Here is an 8820-nt window from a genome sequence, read left to right as displayed (position 1 = left end):
AGCATTTCACGGAAGCTGTCCAACCTTACCAAATGGAAAGGGAGACCAGCTTGATACCAAAATCGAGCTATGAGTTGGTGGACTCGTCGCACAACTTTTTTGTCTATAGCCTCTTTTATATTTGCTTGACGTAACTTCTCTTTCTTACTTGCAGTCTCTGGCTTTCTATAAAAAAGATCTATAGGGCCTTTCTTCTTCCTCCCAACAACACTGCTAGTTGTTTGTGTTGTTTCTTCAAAGCGTTCATTGAGTGCGCGCTCTTCATCACTATCACCCAATATATCCCTAGCATCTTGCATAGCCCTTTGATATGATGCAGCATCCTTATGTTGTTTTTTATTGAAAATTTCCCAAAGCTCTTCTCGAACTTCCTTGGGACACTCAGTACATGTCTTGACATTGCCCGACCTTCCCATCAAATGATTCTTCAATCTAGTAATTCCTCCTCTATATGTATTAGAGCAAAAATTACAGATAACATTATTTGTGTCTCTTTCTGTTAGTGGTGTGCAATATTTCCAACCAACATCTCTCACCTTTCCGGTAGTTGAAGATGATTGACCTTGACTGGACATTGTCAAGAGTTACTGCAAAAGTGCAAGTAACATACTTTAAGTGATGAATTGCAATATTTTTTGGGAAAATATAATAAAGCAAAATTTTAGAAAACAAAGCTGGAAAAAAATATATAAACTGGAAAAAAAAATCTGCATAAAAAATAAATTATGTATAAAAAAAGTATTTTTCTGTTTAAAAAAAAAAAAAAAATTTTCTGTTTAAAAAACAAATTATTTTTCTGTTAAAAAAAAAATTTATTTTTCTGTTAAAAAAAAACAGATAAAGAGATGAGAAGACTAGATAAAAAAATAAATAAAAATAAGGAAAAAAAAACTAAAAAAACCTATGAATGGTGGTGGTGGTAGCGGCGGCGGCGGCAGCAGAGGTGGCGGCGGCAACGGTGGCAGCAGTGGAGCAATGAAGCAGTGGAGGAGGAAGGTGAGGAAGTTTTGAAAGAGATAGGGTTTTAATTTTAGAAACAGAAATATTAGGGTTTTTAGTTCTTAAAAACATGGACTGGGCCCAAAAAAACACATTTGGGCCCCATTTTTAAAAAAAAAACTGCCCAGAAACATGAATACCCGCCATTCCCGCCATGGCTCCGCCACCGCCATACCGCCATGGCGGCTTTTTTTGACAAAAGGCGGACACTGCCATATGGCGGATTTTTGCAAATGGCTAATGGCGGTAGCCTGAAAACCGCCACCGCCATCCGCCATGGCGCCGCCATTGGGCAACACTGCTTCTGATTTTTTGGTACCATCCATGACCTTCAATCATGAACATAAATCTATTACTATAACAAGCCAACAATCCAATACACTCACACTAGCTTCTTTCCACCAATTGTGTCACCTATTTAACACATATGCAATTGTAGACATATACTGCATTATAGTCAACAACCAAACCAACAATATTAACACACAAAATACTAATTATGGACTACACACAGAAACCACCTAACCATACCCAATTATTCAAAAACTATTAGCAGAATTCACCAACGTCTTTAACACTCCTATAGGTCTACTACCACATAGACAACATGACTATAAAATTATTCTACTACCCAATAACCCACCAGTAAACGTGAAACCATATAGATATCCACATTCTCAAAAAGAAGTTATGGCAACAATACTGTTCGATATGATACGTGAAAGCATTGTGATACCCAGTACCAGCCCATTCTCATCTATCGTGCTCTTGGTTAAAACAAAGATGGATAATGGAGATTCTGTATGGATTATCGAAATCTTAATGCCATTAATGTTAATAATCATTTTCCTATTCCTACCATTGATGAAGTTTCAGATGAACTAGCACATGCTACAATTTTTCTAAGATCGATTTACGATCAGGGTATCACTAGATACGTCTCGATCCAACAGACACTCACAAGACAGCTTTTCGAACTGCAGATGGGCATTATGAATTCTTAGTAATGTTATTTGGACTCACCAACGACCCATCAACCTTTCAGGCTGCTATGAATGATTTACTTCGCCCATTTTAAAGAAAATTTGTCTTGGTTTTCTTTGAAGACATTCTAATTTATAATGACTCAGACATTCCAAACAACTGAACAACAAATATGGGCAACAAAGTTACAAGGATTTGAGCATGAATCTTTTTACCGTCCAGGGAGAGAAAATAAATCTGTGGATGTATTATCTAGAAATATTTCTACAGAAGGCACCATCTTGGCCAACATCTCATCACTAGTCCCCTCACTTTTGCAACAACTTGAAAATTTCTACACATCAACAGAAGGAGAAAATTTGATCACTAATATGTTACAAAAACACAAAGAAGATGTAGTAATCCGTGTATCTAATTCATTATTGTACTTTAAAGACAAGTTATTCATACCTGACAAGCACAACTTGCGAGCTGTACTAAGCAATGAGTTCCACTCATACTGGCAGCAAGACACTCAAGCTTGAAACCAACATTGACCCATCTCACTTCTTCCTTCTACTGGCGAGGCATGTGCAAATAAAAAAAATGTTTTATCAGGCATTGATTGGTTTGTCAACAAAATAAGTATCCACCATTCCAAAAACAAGGATTACTCCAACCTTTATGAACTCCTCTTCAAGTTTGGGAAGATATTTCTCTGGATTTCATTATACACTTACCTCTATCAGGTGGACATACCATCATATGGGTTGTTGTAGATCGTCTAACAAAGTTTGCCCATTTCATTGTAATGCCGACACACTTCACTGCAACTCAACTAGCATCCAGGTTCCTTGAGGATATCTTTCATTTACATGGAACACATCGAACCATCTTATCTGATAGATATTTTCTATTTATGAGCAAGTTTTGGAAATAATTTTTTAAAATGCAAGGAACTAAATTGTGTTTCATATCAGTTACCATCCAGATTCCGATGGCCAAACAGAAATCGTCAACCGTTGCCTTGAAGGATATCTTCCTCGCTTCACTAATGTCCAACTGAAGGTATGGTTTTGCTTTCTACATTTCGTCAGGTTTTGGTATAATACCAAAAAACACTCTGAAATTAGAATGTCTACATTTCTATCTCTTGATGGTAGCAAACCGCCATTGCTGAAGGATTACAGTCCCAGTCAAACTTCACAACAACACATGGGCGATATACCACGTGAAAAGAAACAAATAATGGTAGCTTTAAAAGAAAATATTTTCATAGCAAAACAACGAATGAAAAGTTATGTAGATGCAAGAAGGTGAAAAACATTCGAACTAGGTGCTTGGGTCTTGCTGAAACTTCAACCATATTGACAAAATATCATATCCCGCTGGAGATCCCAAAAGCTTGCTGAACGCTTTTTTGGACCGTTCCAAATATTGGGCTGAATAGATAATGTCACATAAAATCCATAATGTGGTACATGTGTCTTAGTTAAAGAAATTTTTCGGGACTCCTCTACCATTTTCAGCCAATGATGACATGCATGGCACACCAGTAACAATAAAAGAAGGAGAAGAAATTCAAATGACCAACAACAAACAAACAATGGAACACACATACAAAGGGATCAGGTTGGAGAGTGAAGCTACTACCACATCATTGGGGAAAGAAGAGACTCAGTTGCTGAGAGAAAATAAAATTATCTCACCCATACAAGTAATATTATCCCAACTGACTATGGTGTAGTTAGGAATCCAATGGAATTAAATGAGGGACTCACACAAAATTCAAAGGACCCTTACATACCAACCCAAACTCATTTCCAAATATTACCAAAGATCACAATAAAATAATGAAGGACTCAGATCAAGTGACCCATGTCACAAGGATAACTCAGAGACATTCACACAGTCATAGAAGAAAACCCATGCGGTCTGCAAACATTAAATGGTGTGCAAAGGATGACTACATGTGGTCAACAAAAGGAGAAGGACAGAACATGTGTCCAACATGGAATGGCCCTCGAAGCCAATAACACGGTCCAACAACTACACAAGGAATTGGAAAAATCACGTGAGGAAATAGAACTGGTCTAGGAGCTGACCAAGGAGCAGAAAAAGCCGGCTCTAAAAAACTCAGACGACATCCAACATCCACCATCAAACAAGGACATGAATCTCGAGGAAGCTGGAAAACAAAAGTCCCCAACAACGTCACAAAGGGACGACGGACTTACCTTGGAGGAGCCAGTGATGCCTAAGGCTTCAACACAACACATTGGACTTGCATTAGTTGGACCAAATAAAAATACAGTGCCACCACAAAGCAACATGGTACACAAAAAAAAGAAGGTTAGTCCAGTAGCAAATGTTTTACCAAACCTTGAGGACAAGGTTGATTTCCAAGGGATGGACATTGTTGGGCCATCTAAGCCCACTTTGAATACAACATGCAGACCAAAGAGGAAGATTTACCCACCAGCCAAGTTTTAAGATTATATTTAGATTATATTAGATTAGGATTAGATTATCATTATATTTTGATATTGTTTTGATATTATTTTGATTAAACGAGCACTATTTAAAGAGTGCGAAGCTTCATAAATAGATATGAATAAAAGTTACAATTTTTTTATATTCCTTAATCTCTCTTAGAGTCTTATAATATTGTCTGCTAGGATTTTTAATCCTAACAAATGCTTATAATTACATTATGAATTTGAAGTAGAGATACAAATAGCATTTTACATATTTAAATTATTTCTATTGTCTTTCATGTTTCATCATATAAAATTAAATGTAAACAGTAAATCATAAATTCAATTATGATAAATGTAGATAGTGAATTTTATGCAGATAAGTATACTAAAGATACACTAGGCTTATTAGTAATAAATTTAAATAGATTGCCATATGTAATATTAAATATTAATTAAAAATAATAAATGTGATTCTTATTAAACTCTACCAATTTGAAATAGAATTAATGATTGCATTTGACATATTCAAATTATTTTTGTTGCCTTTTTTGAGTCAGGGTCTGAAAATACCACCTCAATTATTAAGTATACATCATTCATTGATGGCTAAATTTTCTACACAAATACATTTTAATTACTTGACTTGAAAGTTTCTAACATGAGTGATAAATTTTTGGCTACGTAAACATTGTAATAGCCATTTGGCGATTTCTCATATTGCATTTGACTTTCCTAATTTACCTTTCTTGCAGATATAGTATAATGGTCCAAAATCACCAACAATAGACTGAAATACAACACTTCTCAATCACTACTATCTATATTTTCTTAATTTTTAAAGAAATAAAGTAAATTTTACATGATTAATAATTTTTTCATGACTAAAATTGCAGGTCAGTTTATTTGATCTTTCCTACTTGACATTGGAAACTCAATAACATCATTTATTGTTTTGCTTAATTACTTATCATAGTAAGCAAGAAAAGCTGTCTCACAAAAAAAAGGCTTCAAACGTAAGTCAAATCATATTCTACACAATCGCTCCAATCTAGAAGTGACAAAGGAAAAATTTCTATAACTTGACTATAAACTTTTGTGCAAGTAAGAAGTAACTATTCTCCAATAAAATATTATAATAATAATTAAGTAACTTTTTTAAAATAGGTTAGTTAAAGAGCAGATTGCTTTTTCATCACAACACCCTATGTCTACTCATTCTAAACCATTATCCAATCTTAGGTTTTCAAACTAGATTATCCTCCAACTTTCTCGAAGTTATGTTTTCAAACGATAAGGTAAAAAACCAAACCTCATGCTCATAATATTCTTGGTAGACGTTAAGTTTGCTATTTGTTCACCTTAATTTGTTCTTTTCCTCTTATTTTCCCTTTTCCCTAATGTTCATTACAAACTTCTTTTGTTGAACATTGTTAATGACTAATTTTCTTTAATTTAGCCAATCCTATTAATTAAATTTCATTCTATAAAGTCAGAAGTTTTTTGACATTGTCTTACTGTTCGCGGTCGTACCTGATACAAATAATACAATTACACTATAGTACTAGGAAGTGACTCCTAGGTCATTTCTCAAATATTATCTTTCAAGCAAAGCTTAAAACACCTTATAATCACACATACACACAAAGGGGGTTTGTTGTTGAATGTTATGAAGCAATTTCAGAAATAGTAAATAAGCAATATAATAAAACGGCTAAATCCCTTTGTTCGTTTATTCACATCTCAATCCTCGATTTCAAAAGATTAATTTCAGATTTCAAACACCATCTTCCGAATTTGTACAGTTTCACAAGTTAAGCCTTTAACTAAGCATAATCAGGATTAGCATGAAACATTAACAAATTCACACAAACTAAGCGTTCATGCACTAGAGAGTAAATCAACTAAACGAAGATAAACTCATAAACCAGTTTCCAAACAATGAGATGAAGCAACCACATTCTGAAATAGGATAGATAAATCAATAGTAAAGTAACCGAAAATGCATTAATAACAAAACCTCAAGAGTTGTGATACATTACCAAAGTAATTTAGTCTACAAGTTTAGCCTTCCATGGAAATGGAAGCAAAACCGAAATGAAATGAAGAAGAAGTAAGAAATTGAAATGCAAGAGCAAACCCTAGTAGAGCATAAAAGAGGGAAAACCTAAATGTGAAGTGTTTACAAAATGATGGAATGATGTGAATGAATGGAATTCGGGTTCCCTCTCCTCAAAAGAGTAAAACCGAAAATAGACCCTAAACAATGGACCGAAAACTAAAAACAGATTCACAATTAAAAATTCCTAAAATTAAAAATACAATTTTCACTTCAACACATATCCTCCACTTCTATAATACCCAAAATGTCCTTAGTGCCAAATATGATATGAAAATGATAATAGATTTAATCAGGCCAAATAATCCTAAATTAACTCATTTTATAAATATTAGTCCAATAAAGTCTAAAACACTAAACCATGTGAAACAAAGTCAATTAGGCACTAAGAATCATTAATCATGCTAAATTAAGGTTATGAATAATGTGTAATATATTAGTCATCACATACCCCCACATGGTGACTCATATGCAAAATCATGGGCAACATCAAGACGTAAGGCTATGGTGACTCATATGTACCAAAGTGAGTCATCCAAGATCACAAAAACTAGATAATGAAACACCTAATAAAATCACATACTTCACAATGAAATCTAGAAAATACAATAAAATGAGAAAAATCAAGCACACAAGAGTGAAAGAATCAAATAAAGATATCCATGAACATCATCCAATGAATTCAAGTATGCCAAGAAACCAATCCAACCAAGAGGTGCGTAACAACAATGATAGAACCTCTCAATATATGCTCTCTAAAGTGTTTACACTCACATGTGTTAGGTTGCATTTGTTTACACTCAAAGCACTTCATGAAAACAAACACAATCATAGGCTTGACAAGCCTGTAACATCAACATCATAAATACATGCACATAAAGATCAAAATGACTTTTCAAGGCTATAATGGGGCCAATGACAAGGTAGGATAAATATGGGACATGTAGCTAAAACTAATTGGAATAGAGGAGAAATGGGGAATAAGTAAAAAGTAAGTAAAAATCAACCCAAAAATAAGACCAAATCTCTAATTCCAATCATCTTTGTCTTATTCAACATTTTATTCACTTTTGTTTCTTTTTTGTTGTTTTTCTTTTCGTTTTTTGAACACTTATGTATACAATTGTATCATCCATTAAGACATAACCAAAAATCCACAAGATTTGAAGAACAATGCACCCTTTCTTACTTAATACCCATTCCCAAAGTAATCCAAAGCTCCAAAATTCCCTAAGGTTAGGACAATCATGGTTTTTCACTTATAAGCTTGTAATGAGGTAAATAACAAGGAAATAGGTAAAAAGGCTCAAATGGGCTATCAAAGGATAAATTCATTCAAGGTAAGCTTATATGGCTAAGTGGCTTATTCAAAAGAAATTCTTAAATCACTTCAATATGTGCATGTGAATATCAAGTATCAACAAGAATCAAGTCAAGTTCTAGAGTGCAAGTAATCAAGAGTACAATCACACATGAAAGAATATTATATGGCATACATAAAACCATCCACAATTAAGGCTTAAATTCTCACATGGACAAGTCTATCACAATTGTTTCAACCTCTGAATTCTCAACAACAACTTGACACACAGAAATGCATGGATTCACACCACAAGATATCATGACTTAAGTGAAAGAAAGTATGAGAGAAAATGCCCAAACCTAAGAAAAACCTAAAAATCAAAGAAAATCCTACATCAACATAAACCTACAACCTACAATAGTCTCCCCCCCACACTTGAACTACATATTGTCCCAATGTAGCACAATCAGAATATCCAGACATACATATCAATCAATAGAATTGGACAAGTGCAATAAAAAGTAGAGAATGAGAGAAAGAAAAATTCTATGATTCATGGAGGGAGGTATGTTGGTTCAACCAATGAGTTTTCCTCCACAAATTCATCTATTAATGAAGGATTTGTTAGGAAAGGCTTGAGGCGATACCCATTAACCTTGAAGCTCTTATCTATGGATTCACTTTTGATTTCTACAGCACCATAAGGAAACAAATTAGTAACAACAAAAGGACCAATCCACCTAGAACGAAGCTTACCACTCATGAGTTCGATCCTAGAGTTATACAACAACACTTTTTAGCGAACCAAAAATTCCTTTCTAGAAATCAAGTTATCATGAAATCTTTTGGTCTTCTCTTTGTAGAACTTAAAGTTCTCATAGGCTTCTAAGCGGATCTCATCAAGTTCACTAAGTTGGAGCTTTCTTTCTTGACCAACTTGATCAAGAGCCAAGTTACAA

The sequence above is a fragment of the Lupinus angustifolius genome, chromosome LG06 (genome assembly GCF_001865875.1).
Source record: "Lupinus angustifolius cultivar Tanjil chromosome LG06, LupAngTanjil_v1.0, whole genome shotgun sequence".
NCBI lineage: Eukaryota > Viridiplantae > Streptophyta > Magnoliopsida > Fabales > Fabaceae > Lupinus > Lupinus angustifolius.
Note: the sequence above shows the minus strand (reverse complement) of the source record.